The sequence below is a fragment of the Merops nubicus genome, unplaced genomic scaffold (genome assembly GCF_000691845.1).
Source record: "Merops nubicus isolate BGI_N331 unplaced genomic scaffold, ASM69184v1 scaffold12001, whole genome shotgun sequence".
Taxonomy (NCBI): Eukaryota; Metazoa; Chordata; class Aves; order Coraciiformes; family Meropidae; genus Merops; species Merops nubicus.
The window spans coordinates 19,864-34,535 of NW_008589096.1; the positions used below are offsets into that span (position 1 = coordinate 19,864).

Consider the following 14,672-nt stretch of genomic DNA (forward strand, 5'->3'; position numbering starts at 1 on the left):
CCTGCTTCCTGTATTTGTTTTATGACAGCTGATGCTTAGGTAATTGTAATTAATTGGAAATCTCAGAAAAAAATATTTTAATGTTTTAACACAATTGACATTTCCATAACAGACAGTAATTCTACAGACTGTTTTGAATGGTGTGACTCTCAGAAGAACAAGTACTGTGTTTGTGAACTCAAATGACCCTTATACAGGTCACCTTATACAGGACTCTCATGACTTGTATTGGATCAATAAATTAGGGGGAAAAGAGTCAAGTCAGTAATGGTTCACACACGCAGCTCATTCAAGGAGGTGTCAGTCTAGATTGGAAATGGGTCAGTCACAATTGCCTTGTGTGATGCTGTTGCCAAAATAAAACCAAGATTTTTCTGACAGAAGACTGCATGAATACTGCTGTAATAGACACCAAACCACAATATAACCTGATTTAATATAAAAGTTTTAATGGGCTACTACTACCATCTTCCTCCTCTTTCTCTTCCACCTCCTTGATACACAGTCATCTGTTTTCAGATTAAGAATAACGTTTAGGCTTTCATATTCCTGCTTAACTGACTTTTAAGAAAATATCTACTTACCCTTTCAAATATAATTTGAAAATTGTTTTCTTGAGGACTTCTAAATCAATACATACTAACAGCAATATATGCTTCCTTAGCCTATGTGACAGAACTCTTAAATGGAAATGCAAAAACTATTTTCAAAAGAAGGGGAACATTTTAATTTTTATGCAGTTGATTTCATTGCCTATTGTATGGGTTGTTTTATTATAGAACTGTTCTTCAGAATGCTATTATGAAATAAGCCAGAATTCAATGTATATAATTACATGGATGGATAGGCAGATAAACAGACAAATATTACTTCAAAGTTATCTTTTCTTCAAAAAGACTTTAAACCCACTCTATAAAAAACAAAAATAATGGCCCAGCAATGAAATTATGTATCTTTTATGCATTGCCTCACCAGCAATGCTGGAAGATGACATTTCACATGATTTATTTTTTTTTTTTTTTTTTAACATCAACATTCCTAGTAAATATTATGTGTTATCAATTTCTGATACATCTTCCAAAACATACTTCTTCAGTACATCCACCCATCTAATTGATGACTTTCTTTGTAAACTTTAGTCATTTGTGCTTACCATTCTGAATTGCCAGGAAGAAATAGATATTTTATTCTAGTTTACAGAAAAGCTCAGATATTTCAGCAGATCTAATACCAGTAAGATCTATAAAGTCCAGTTCTAGAGATCTTATACAGTAAGTTTTCCTCTTTATACCTTCTTAACCACTAAACAGAATGCAGATGAGAAAAATTAGGGTCTTTTAATCTGTATTTTTAAAGGGATTTGTACTTGTTTTGTTGCTGTTGTATTTTTAGGATTTTTTTCTTTTTTTTTTTTTTCCATGCAGTGTTAAGATGTCTTTACCATGGAGAGACACTTTTCATTGATGTAAAAAGCATTTCAAGTGTCATTGGAACTTTTTGATGTGGCAAGCTTTCCATCCTGAAAGATTCAGTGCCAGAAAAGCCTACACAATATTTTCACTGGCAGATGAAATCTTTATAGCAATGATATCATTCCTTTGTACAATTATATTCACAGTAATTTGCCATAGTTGTGGGGAAGACTTTGGTTTTCATTTTTCATCTTCTTGATATTGGTGAGATGTCTGAGACCTAAGTATTTGAGTGTCACATATTTTTATGTCTTTGTGGTTGACAATCTCCTTTTCATTCAGCATTTCCCATCCTTTCTACTGCCTTACTAGTTCCAAGTCTTACTTTTTCCTACTTGCAACACATTAATTTATACAAATGTTCATACAAATGCTTCATAATATTTGAAAATCTTATTATTATGTTCTTATGATTGCAAATACTTTCCCAGCATTTCTCTCCTTTATCTCCCATGCCTCAAAGAGTGACAGGAACGTGGCCACATCCTGCGGCAGGGTGAGGAGCACGGCTGTCATAAATCTTCTTGCCTGTCATAGGTTTTAAAGGTATCTGTGCTATGGTTTACGTTTAATATTAATCAAAATATATAACATTCATTTTGAAAAAGTTCATCTTTGGTTCATCTTCTGTTCTTTCTTAAATTGCTTTGACTTTGGACTGGTTTATCTGCTTCCACAAAACTCAGTTGTATAATTGATGCAAATTACAGTTAAAGCAGACTCAGGTCTGTCCTGACTGCTTTCAAAAGTCGTATCTGAATATATCTATGGTATCAAAACAATGTGAAATTTTGGCTTAATATCGTACAACATCCACAGAAGTACTAACTCAGTGACTGGATGAAAAGTTGATGTTATACTACATATAGCTTTTCAACTAAAATTAATCTGGATTAGCTTTCCTGTGACAATTCTTAATAAAAACAAACCCCAACAAACATAAGCAGCAATGGTTTAAACAGCAATGATTTAAATTTTGTTTGTTTGTTTCTCAGTGTTCCAGTGTACCAAAAGGACTTAAAAGACTAGTTCCACTTTGTGTTCTACAAAGTATATATTATATACCTTTTTTTTTCTAGTTGAAAACATGCTTATTTTAAATCATAAAAATTTGTTGTTAATGTGAGATTCAGTTCTTAACAGTTTTGTAAAAAGCTTTATTGTATACCTGACTTAGTAATCTAACCATAGTGAAGCCCTTTAAAACACTGATATAAAAAAAAAAAAAAGTGTAAATTCCCTAGTTCTGAATGAGTTTTAATCATAATTTTTTCAAAAATATGTTACAATTAAAATAAGTCTTTTTGTTATATAGAATGTAGCATCAATAATATAATACAGCTCGCCATGATAATGAGGGAAACTGCCAACTTTAAACAATGTAATTTCATTCATGCACTTCTTCAAATAAGTACTTATCAATTAGTATTTGTAGAAATAAGATTCTAAAACCTTCAGAAATCACATAAAAAAAAGTTGAATCCATTTTCATAAATGTCATGGGCAGTGTTGACAATTTTCAAGTTCTCACTTATTCCGTAAGTTTTATTTCTAACTTCTAATAAAATAAAAGTTTTGCACAAATAATTTTTTTAATGGGAAGGTGCACTGAAGATCTTTGGAAAGTAAAACAATTTCTCAGTGAAGAGAACTAACTGAAAAGATAAATTTGCTGGACCCTCAGATGTAAATTCAGAGTGAATTCCTTTAAGGAGGCTATATGAGCCAGTCCAAAGGGAAGCAGATCTGAAGAGAGAGTATAGGTACACTCTGTACATGGAAAACTATTGCTATTGCTTCTGCACAACGAGACAGGAACTTAATATTCAACAGTCATATATTCAGACTGATGTTACATGAATATATGTCCTTCAATGTGACAGAATTTCTCTGTACTCTTACAGAACCACATTGTATACATTCAGTTGCTGGTACAATAAAGTAATAATTACAAGCTTTACAATAAGTACTCTGCTTGAGCAGGGGGGTTGGACAAGATGACCTTCAGAGGTGCCTTCCAATCTTAACTGTTCAGTGATTCTATGTTTTGTTGAAAAGAGAAAAAAAGCAAGTTAGCACTTTTTTGTGCCTTTCTTCCCTTCCTCTCCTCCTTTGCAGGCAGGGATTAAGGGAAGGATAGATGATTCTACATAGACCTTAACCTCTTACAGTCATTTACAATTTTAAGGAAGAAAAGGAATTATATTAAACACTTCCCTATTACCACCTGGCAACTACATTTGAATGGGTGTGAATGTGAGTGCAGGGCTATTATGCTTTCTCCTTTCTTTCAGGTCAGTCTGAAGCTAAACTAGGAATTGCTCTCAAGCTGAAGTAGTTGCATATTATGAGCTAGAGGATGAATTTGAAAATACCACACTCGGTAGTGGCAGAAAAAAAGCATACTCCTGTTTGTCATCTTGAACTGCCCTGTTGTATTGACTCCTAAAAATACTGTCTCACCATAACAGTTATTTCTACACTGCCTATGAATGTTGTCTTTGATTTTGTATCTGATCAGGAACTTTTTTTTTAGAAGCAAAGGCTTGCAAGATACATATACTTATTCAGAGCCTCTAAAAAGACAGAAAACACAGAGATGAAAAATTAGTACAAATTAATGTGCATCCAAACAATCATAATGTTGTAGCAAAAACTTAAAACACCTGCATGAGGTTTTTCTACGAGTTCATACTATAAAGGTAGAAGTCCAAGACCATTGCTAGAACAAGCAGTGCCAAGCTAAAGATCTGGAGAGAAGAAAAAAACAGAAGGATACACATCCAAACAACAGGCATATAATGAGAAAAAACAAGGACAAAACCAAGAAGATTTACTGGAAATGTTATAGAATTCCAGTGAGGTAACAGCCTTTATAATACAGCTCCATCTCAGATATAAAAATATATACAAAAACTGTGAAGTGGATGTTAGCAGCAAGGTATTCCAAATACTCAAAGGATGGTTCTTTATTTTAATCATTGCAATTACTCATTTGTTTCGAGATGCTTTGAAATGCTTCCTTTTTTTTTTCTTCTTTGGGGATATAAGTACATTCAAATTTGTACATAATAAGTGGAAATAATTTCCCAATTGACAGCAGCTAAAAATGAGTCATTCTTCTGTTAAAAAATAATTATGTGTGACATACGTATTTCGCTGCTTTTAATGCTTTGAATTTTCTGGTTTTGCAAATGGGTATATCTAAATTGTGGGATTTGCATAACTTTGCTCACTGCCTGTCAAAGCATCTTCCTCCTTCGTTTTAACAGGAAATGTCCAAGAGTGGTTTAACCAAAGCTCTTTTTATCTGGGTGATCAGGATGCAAGTGCTGTGTGACACTCATCAAATCTCAAAGGTTACGGGTACTCAGAATAAATCTATCTTGGGTAGCATTTCTTAGCTTTGTATAAGAGCTTCCCATTACCAAGCACTCCTGTTCCTTACCGAGATAATAATCATGCCAGGCAAAAAGGAGTAAACAACCAGTGATCCCTTCCCCCCTACCCAAACAAGTTCCAATTATTTGGCTGGCACAGCTGGAGCTGCATGATCTGCTTTTAGCAATTTAAACCAATAAAACTTGGCTTTTGAGCCCAGCAGCTACACATCTAGCTTCAAACGAAATAAACAAATCAATAGAGTTGCAGTATCAACTTTTCAAAAATTATTATGATTCTGTGCAACATTTACTGGGGGAATGTGTGAGGCAAAAGAGACCATGCCAGTAATTAATATTCTTTTCTATCCCTTTCCTTAATACAAAAAGATGCTAACGAGGCTATGATCAACATTAATTTTAATGCTTTCTCTTCCTCAGTGATTTTTCCCATAACTTTCTGCTAGGACAGATACTGCTGAAGGGCAGTGTACAAGCACATGAGGATATCTACTCTGCACTGCACAGCTGAGTAATGTGTTCTGACAGATATTCTTGACACATAGCTTTGAAAAATAAGGGGACAATATTATTGATACTGATGTAACTCACTAAAGAGAAGGTTTCCTCTAAGTTTCTTCTACCCATAAGTGACGTATCTTTAGTGAAATCTGAGCTTGATGGTTTCAGTGATTTCATTGGCAGTAAGAGGAGCCATAAAGCAGCAGCTGTATACCACGGACAATGAAGCATAAGAGAGATGGGTATTCAAAGTCAAGGAAGACTGTTGGTGACACCAGGATTATTGTTTACAGAGATGTGAATTACTGAAATGAGAATGTATAAAATGATATTCTCAGAAATGTTATGCTTTTCTGATACTTATCAGAAAGTGAGGGAGGTTTTCTTTACTGTCTTTACTTTTTAAAAGTAATTTTGAAATTACTTTTTTTTCTCTACTTTTCTTTTATTATGACTCTTTCTGGATACTAAGTCAGACTTGAGTTCTCATTTACACTAATGGCCCTTTACAGCATTTTTCATATGAAGATGTCTTAAACAAAACATCAATGAAAAAGCTAAATAAAACAAATATTGTAATGTAAATAGCAGCTCAAATGTTCCTGTCAAGAATGTCTTGTCTATGTAACTGAGGGATAGGAAGGAAGAGGAAAAAAGTCTGTGTTAACTAGAAAAAGCATGCTGGATTGTGAAAATATCCTTTGGAGTGATAGTTTACTATTTTTTAAGGGAATTTTTAAAAAAAAAATTCTGGCATCATCAAACTATCCCTAAGCAGCCTTCAGAAGCACTTCTAATGTGCCTAAGAGTTATCAGGTAGCTACAAGCCCCTTCCTTCATGTCACCATAGTAAAGACTATTTTTCTAGAATTGCCTGCTTCTATGGGAAGCCCCAGAGAACAGCAGGCACAGACATCCCAGCCATATTGTCCACTGCAGGAGCAGAGTTTGCACAGTGACAGCAGTTTTATGGAGTTTGTGGTATCAGCTCTACACTCAGGTATTAGAAGGCCTTGGGGAAATTAGTATGTTCTTGTGTCCTAGTTTTCTCCATTCAATTCGACGGTAGATATACAGAACGTGATTCTTGGAGGGATTTCTCAGAACCTCTGAAGATTGATTAAGATTGACACAGGTATTGAAAACATACACTTAAGTGTAGTTTCAGTACTGCTATGACATAAAAGGATAAATGATTTAAATTGTGTTATTTAGGAGAATTCAAATTCACACTGTGCACATACCATAGGGACCTGAGAGATTTTTGCATCTTAATACTAGATGACAGCTGTAACCAGCGTACAGTAGTCAGGAGACCTGAAAAAAAGTTGAACTGTTGGGTTGTATTTGAATTGATAAAATATTTCAGGTTTGACAGCAATTTCTTTTAGCTCTTTAATTCATATGCAAATGCAGCCACAAAAGTTTTGAGAAATATTACTTGTAATAATATTGTAAACGCATAATTATTTTATAGTGTTAGCTACAAAAGCAGAATTTTAATCTTATGAGTGCTGCCAGTATATGGTGTGTGTTTTTACTTGAAAAAGTTACACTAGTACAACAGCAAGTGTCAGCAGAGTTGTACATGGTATAAAAGTGTTGTGCACCAATATAGTTTCTCCCAGGATTCAAACATCTGCCTTTTGGGATACAACTGTTTCAAGCAGGCAGATTCAATCAGCATGGATCAAGTGCTCAGCTTGCATATTTATACAGACATTTTACACTCCATTAGTGGAGCAGCATGTCAGTCATCTAAATATGAAGCAAACTAAAAATTGAGAAATTATAATTTTAATAATTTTTTTCTTTAATATTCACTATTGGATAAAACACTGAGGTTTACTGTTAGAAACAAAAATATTGATAGAACATTAAAAAAATCTCTTCAGTTACAACATACATGATGTAGATAAAAGAAAAGCAGCATTTATCTGTAATAAAGGAAACAGATAAAAATGCTTTAATTCAGTTTTCTTTATCACAAAAATGAAGACAGGATTTGCATAAACTAAAATGAACTTTGAACACTAGATGAAAGATGCACAAAGTTACATTCCTTGACACTGTTTGGAAAGATGCCAGCCCTAGACTAAAGAAGTTGTCAAAATATTTTTCAAATAGTGGTCTTTATAGATACACTGTTTTATAACAATATAATCATTACCCTTTTTAAGTTGCTGAGCCACCAATTTGGATTTAAGCATAAGTTCAGAGTAGAAAATTTGAGGACTTCAGTCTTACAGGCAGTTGAATATTAGCATTTCGAAATATGTGGCAATGCTGAAAAAATGGTAACATTTTACACTGTCAGTCATAAGACCTAAAATCCCTTATACGATTACCAGATTTAAAGGAACAAATTTACTTATCTAACATTTAAGTACTAATGACAGTAGAATATTACATTCAATTCGTGAAGACATATTTATCATTTTAAGACCGTTTAAACTACAATAAAGCTGTTCAGTCTATACCTACCAATTATAATTTAATTTGCAACCATCTCTTTTAAATTTTTCTTCATTCTCGTCTGTAGGAAGACAAGATTTTAAAATCTTCTGTATCTTCCCACAGACTGTACAAAATATTTTAAAGCAATCTTGCTCTCATTGTTTTTAAAGACAAAATTATGAAACATTATTAAGGAGAAATATGAACAAAAGTGTATTAGCTATTCATCTCAGCAGATACATGACAAGCCAAGGACACTATTCTCTTCCTCTTTTTCTTTCTCACTACAGAGTTTTTGGGATACTGCCTAGAACTTTCTGACTCTGCCATCACAGAATCTTTATAAAATTGTCTTAACTCATCCTCTTTGGACTTTGATGGGAAGAGTAGGGTCAAAAGAAAAGGATGATATTCAAAGTACCTGATAGCCTCAACATGCATAACACAGAAGAATATGAAGTGGACCAGACCTAAAATTTATCTCATTTAACAGGGAAAACCTGTGTAGTTTCCACCTAAAGCTACTATCAGCTGGAAAAAAAAGAGAAGTGATCCAAATTTGCCTCTTTATCCCACTGGCATTGTGACACTGAGGATAAAAGCCAACTTGTCATTTATAATGTATATTTAGCTTCTAAAATTTCTCAAGGCTTTTCATTAGCTCATTCATATGTTTGGAGAGTTCACAGTTGATCACTCTCTGTGCCCTAATTCCTATATTGTCTTCTTATATACTTATCTGTCATGTTAAAATAACTTGCTAAGATATTGAATTTATAACTGGTAAAGAGTATTTCAAATGTCTAACCAAAGTAGGAAAATTACTTAGAAATTTTCATTTTTCTACTTTTATACATACCTGTAGTAGTCTCCTGTCTTGCTTTATTACAAAAACCACAATAGAGACAAGTAAATGACAGGTAAAATGTGTAAGAAAATATTTAGCAGAACATTTTTTTTTTTTTTTAAATTTTAAGGTTTCAAATTTTAGGTAATTAGGAAAATGCTGCAAAATAAGTAAATAGCAGAACTGGACTGTGTGTTTCATTCTATAAAAGCATCTGAGTTTTGCTCAAGACCTTTTAACCCAGTGCTCACTAGCTGTGATTTATCTGCAATTTGGTTTTCTTTATTATTCAGAACAGCCCTCTATCTCTACTGTGTCCAAACCAGAAAATTCTGTTTCCTTAAAGGCATATCTTACAATAGGATCAGAATGCAGAAGGGACGTGACTGCAGACAGCAGTGTCGGAGAAAAATTTACTGCTCCCCTGGTCCAACAGGGAGCCCCAGTGTTTGTGCAGCACTCTGCTCCTGTAAACTGAGAGAGAGTGCCTGGGAGCAGATCATGGTGTGCCTGATGAAGTGCCCTCCCTGGAGACCACGCTATTCACTGCTGACCGGTTCTGAACTGAGATTTTCAGAGGCTTCCACTGAGGCCTGACTGGGGCAGGGTTGGTTTTTTTTTTTTTTTTTCACACTTGGAAATACAAACAGCTTCTATTTACTACATATTTGCTAGATATCAGTTCTCTGATCTAAAGTAGAGATGTACTTGCAGGTGTTGGGTTTTTTTTCTTTTTTTTTTTGTTACCACAGGAAAAAAAGTGACGGTAATGACAAAACCAAACATTTCCACTCTCCAAAGTTTAGAAACAACTAGAGATAAATACAGCCTCTTGCAAAAGTTCCTGCCCAATGTGATTCCTCCCTTCAAAGAGAAATAGCATAAACAATAGCATTTGTCAGTTATACTCAATTGAAACTGTGTCCTCACACCCGGAAGTTTTTGCTGTTAACATGCAGCTAATTCCAAGTCCTCTATATCACAGTTGAAAAGTTTCATTAAAAAAGAGAGCTTAATGTTAAGATTAATTAACCTTCATTAATTACTGTCTGAAGGTTCAATAAGCACTTATGCATTAAATGAATCACTACTTACTTATTATATAGTTCAGGTTTCTAAAAATGTTTTTATCTGTTTTAGATAAAAGTTTATATTAATGATAATTTAAAGACTTCCAAGAATCAACTGAACCTAGCAAAACTGACCATAATCACTATTTCTAAGAAATATAAATATCCCTTACATGGGTGAAGATACAGTCAGAAGGAGTGAGTTTGGTGGGCAGGGACCTATTTATGTGATAAGGCATGGCTGCAGAGAGGCACAGAAAAAGTATATGAAATTAAAGACTACCAACTAAAGCAATTCACAGATTATAAATTAGGGAAGACATGTTTGTTAAAATCCGCTGAGAAGTAGAAAACATGTCTATATAAAGCATAGATTTTTAAGTATGTCATCGACAGAGCTAGTAAAACCACAAATCTGTGAGAATGATTAATACAGAATCAAAATGCTCACATGAAAGACCAATTGATGGTGTATCTGGAAAGCCATGTGACTCACAATGGCAAGGTCTATGCATAGATTTCTTTTTGCTGAAATATAGTTGAGAAAATAAAACCAAATCTCATTGATCAAATTAAATTAAATTACATTCTCAAAGTTCTGTCAGACAGAAAAGCCAAGTACCATCTGTTGAATTTGTCACAGAAACTAAAAGGTTTCCAAAAAGCCAGATGAAGAATTTAGCATTCACAGATTGAAGTAATTACACTATTTAGGACCTTAACTAGGAAAAGAAGCTTTAGAAGAAAAGTACAATTTTTTATACAGGACTGTGTTTATTTTCCTGTGTATATAAAATCAAGAGGGAAAGGAAGAAAACATATTGCTTGCCTTATCAACACCATCAAAACATGCTCCAAAAACTTATGACTACAATGAAAAAGAAACTAGCAGCATTCAGCTGCAGGGAGTGGCCTCCATTTTCACGTCTAGTAGCTTCACAGCATCTGTCTGTGTGGACAAGAATTGTTACAGAAAAACAAGAGTGTGAAAAAAGTAAATTTGAGAAAAAAGTGAAAAGGTTGATAAAACATGAAAAGTAAAGTATCAAATGGAAAAAAAGCGAGTGGGAAAGAAGAAAGTGAAAAAATATATTAACGTGCTGAAGAAAATCACTTGAAAGATATTACTCTAACAGAAACATCAAATTATTATGAAAGAGTAGATGAAACAGTAAACATTAAAGTTACCTGGACATATCTGAATAATAAATTTTTCAAATGATAGAAAAAGTGTACTTTAATATCAGCAACATATGGTTCTCCACAGCAGTCAAAGTGGTAAACTTTTTAGTCTAACTTTAAAACAATTTAAGCACTTAACCTGAAATATGTGACCAGCTCCCCTGTTTCCCCTCAAGATTCAAAACTATTCAGCCAAGTTCAACCTAACAACAACCTTGCATGTGTTTTTCATGATGGAGGTACTTGGAACTCAGGAAACTATAAGGCAATATACATAGAAATAGTGACTATTTGAAGCAACAACAAACACCAGCCCATAGATTGAAAGAAAAAACTGTTAAAAAGTAATTACATATAAAGATGATTCTGATCATACATGGAGGTAAAGAATAGAAAAATTTTATCTATTTCTTCTTGCTAATAAGTTTATCTTGCTCCTGAATTATCCAAAATGGACTACCGTCAAAACTGGCACCAGTAATATGGATGCAAGCCCACCTGAAATATGAATGACTCATGCAATTAGCACAGGCAACTGGGTAATTAGATACTGCCTCTAATACTAGCTTTGGAACAAAACAAAACTGTTTTTCAAAACATGCAACTTCTTAGACATTCAAGATATCGCAGTATGTCTGGATGCAATTCAGTGCAATATATGAAGGTTGCATATATATTTTCTACTAATATTTGTAGTGAAAGGTTACTTTTTAACAGATAATACAGCCAAGTTTATACAATATAGTGTATGTTTAAACATCTTAATTTCTTTGGATATTAATTTATTTTTTTCAGCTACAGTGGCACTAATTATATGGATAGTGACTAGTATCAGTGTTAGGCTACTGTTTCTAAAGAGATTTCACAATGAATTGAAATGTAGAAAACCTTGTGTAATTATGAAAAAATAACTTGGATTACATCTTAATTTACTTACTTTAAAAAGTGAATTTTAATAAATTGTAATGCAGATAGATGAAAGATGTTAAGCCCACCACTACTCATTTAAAATGTGTAATATTAGTCCCTTGTTATCATCATTTAAGCTTTAAAATAATTTATTTAAGGTTAAAATCAATGTAGAGGATTATTTGTGACACTTTAGCACAAATATACTGGGGTATATCACTTACTCTAGAGAGTCTGAGCAGAAAGGCAAGTGGTGGATAAATTGTAATCCCTTTCCACAAATATCCTCAAGACATTAAGCACTACCCAAATTCAAAAGACATTTAGGGTTTAGGATTTCAATCTTTCAGGGTTTTTTGCAGTGTACCCCAAATTCAGCTTAAATCACAGAACTGTTGTTTTGTGAATGTGTTTTGATGGGAAATTTACCTTCAGGATGTGGATGTATATTGTTTAATCAATGCACGATACTCTTATAATACACATGTCCAAGTTCTTGCACAAATATATATCTGAGTGTATGTAATTATCAAAAAAAGATACCAATATAATTAAACTAAGAGCTATTATGGACTTTATCCCATCCTCACACACATCTACTATGGTATCTTCAATGACACACATTTTAAAAGAAATTATGACTGCTTAAACTGTTCAAAATTCATAACCAGTTCTATTTATTAAGTCTTAAATAATTTGGTCTTTATATTCATAGCAAACAAATCTTTGGTACATTAAAATTCTACAATTATTTTAATAATGCAACTTTTAAATATTTTTACAGAATATGTATAACAATTTAATCTTTTAATTAGCATTTATGGTTTTTTAATTATAAAGCAATATAAAGCTAGCAATTACTTATAACAAATATTCTAGGCAAATAAGAGTACCATAATTCTAAAGTGAAAAGGAAAAAAAAAAATCAATCCCTTTTAAAGCAGAACTGTAAATAGAGAGTATTTCTTTGACTATTTCTTTTTCTAGCGTTGTAATGCTTTTCTAGCACTCAGTGACAGTTAATTCCTATGCTAGCTGTACTGTAAGAATTACATGTTACAAATAATAAACTTTTTTTTTTCCTAATGAACATCTCTGATGGTACTGATAGTGCAAACCTTTTTGCCTCTCTTTCTGATTCATACATAAATAAGTTCTATTCATTTTAGTAAGCTTTTCATGCAAAAAAAAAAAATTAGCCTTTGCAAGGAATGGAGCAAATAGCCCTATCACAACAATGTTCATCTCCAAGATTTGACAAGAAATGGCTTTTACTCAGCAAATTCTGTTATGGGTTTTCAAAACAGAAGCAAATAGTTTTTTTTGGGGTCTGTCCTGCTTCTGAAGTTTTGGATATTAATTTATCTGATTGTTGTGATTCCTACCACCTCCTATTCCCAAAGCATGAGGTCTCAAAGATGTTTAATTTCTTCTCCCTACCTGCTTCAGAATTTCGGAAGATAAAACAAGTCGTGCAATACATGCTGAAGACTGCTTTACACTTTTAGCTTGGAATTATGATCTGAACAGAAGCTGAACAAGTGTCTTAATTTTCAAATTCTAATTTTAGAATAACAATATCTTTAAGCCTATGAAGAAATGGTGCAGGTAACTTCACAATGGTAATGCTTCAGTTCTTCCTTGCCTTGGGAACATGATCAGAGCTGCAAGGCTTCCTCAAGGCTTCCCCTACTGACTACTTCATTTTGTTCTTCATTTTAGATTTAACTAATAATCTAAGTAGTTTAAGATGTAGGAGTAGACTATGGAATCTTGTAATGCACAAAACTGTACAAAAGAGGTACTCATTATGACCTTAAAATTCCTGATCCTTGGAATGGGTATTTTGACTTTAGAAATATCCTTAAAGACCTTCTGTGCTTTTCTTTTTCTTTCTTTGTTTAAATTTATTGTTGCTGTCCAAGCTGGTGGAAGGATCAAGGATGAGAAAGCTACAACTATTCTTTCCCAAATTATTGTAATTGTTAAAAGTGTGTAAATTTCTAATACAGTATTTTCCTTACTGAGCTACAAAGAATTTTACTTCTATCCTCAGATACCATTTTAAAAAATGTTTACAGAGAAGTATTATTTTTGAAGCCTCTGTTCTCTGGCAAATTTAGTGAAATTCTCAACCACATTCAGAAGTTATCAGGAGACACAAACTGATGGATGTTTGTGCAGGTATACATGGACAGACAGTGTGGTCATAAGCCACAGGTGGAAAATCAGGCTAAATGTTGTTCTTGAAGAATCACGAAATAGAATTCTACAATCTTTTTTTGAAGATTCAAACAGGGAATTTAAAAGCCATGAGCAATGACTTTTAGTCCTGGCTAAAATAGCTACTGGCAGCTTTTCTGCCTTTTTCTATGGTGAGAGATTACAAAAGAAGATTACTAAATCCTTACAATTCTCCTGTCTTAGTTTTTAATGATGCAACACAACTATTCCTAGAACCTAAGTGCCAGAACTCAGCTGCTGATGTTGCCCCATAGTTAACTCCACCTTAGAATGTGGCCCTGTTGCAAAGTAACACATTGTCTCTGGAATGGCCTTCTCTTCAAATGAGCTACCTATGATCACTAATGACTAATTTTGGCTGCTAGTCATTCCGCAAAATGCTCGAGAAGGAATATTTACAGTCTTTTCTGTGTTCATCACCTACAGAATTGTTGAAAAGTTAAAGTTAAAAACCCAGTCAGTTTACATCTGCAAAAGCACGTGGGTTACTGATTATGTACTGAGACAAAAAAAAAAAAAAAAAAAAAAAAAAAAAACACCAAAAAACAAATATAACTGAAACCCAGCCTGGCCTGAAATGTGCAGTTGT

At 33.4% G+C, this 14,672-nt stretch overlaps 1 protein-coding gene across 1 annotated transcript in view; it reads right to left on the bottom strand.

Annotated features, from left to right (window-relative positions):
* The window catches only part of NCAM2 (neural cell adhesion molecule 2), a gene marked incomplete at its 5' end in the record, with an annotated part of 71,339 nt that overhangs the window by 11,225 nt on the left and 45,442 nt on the right, over positions 1-14,672 (bottom strand). The window lies entirely within an intron of this gene.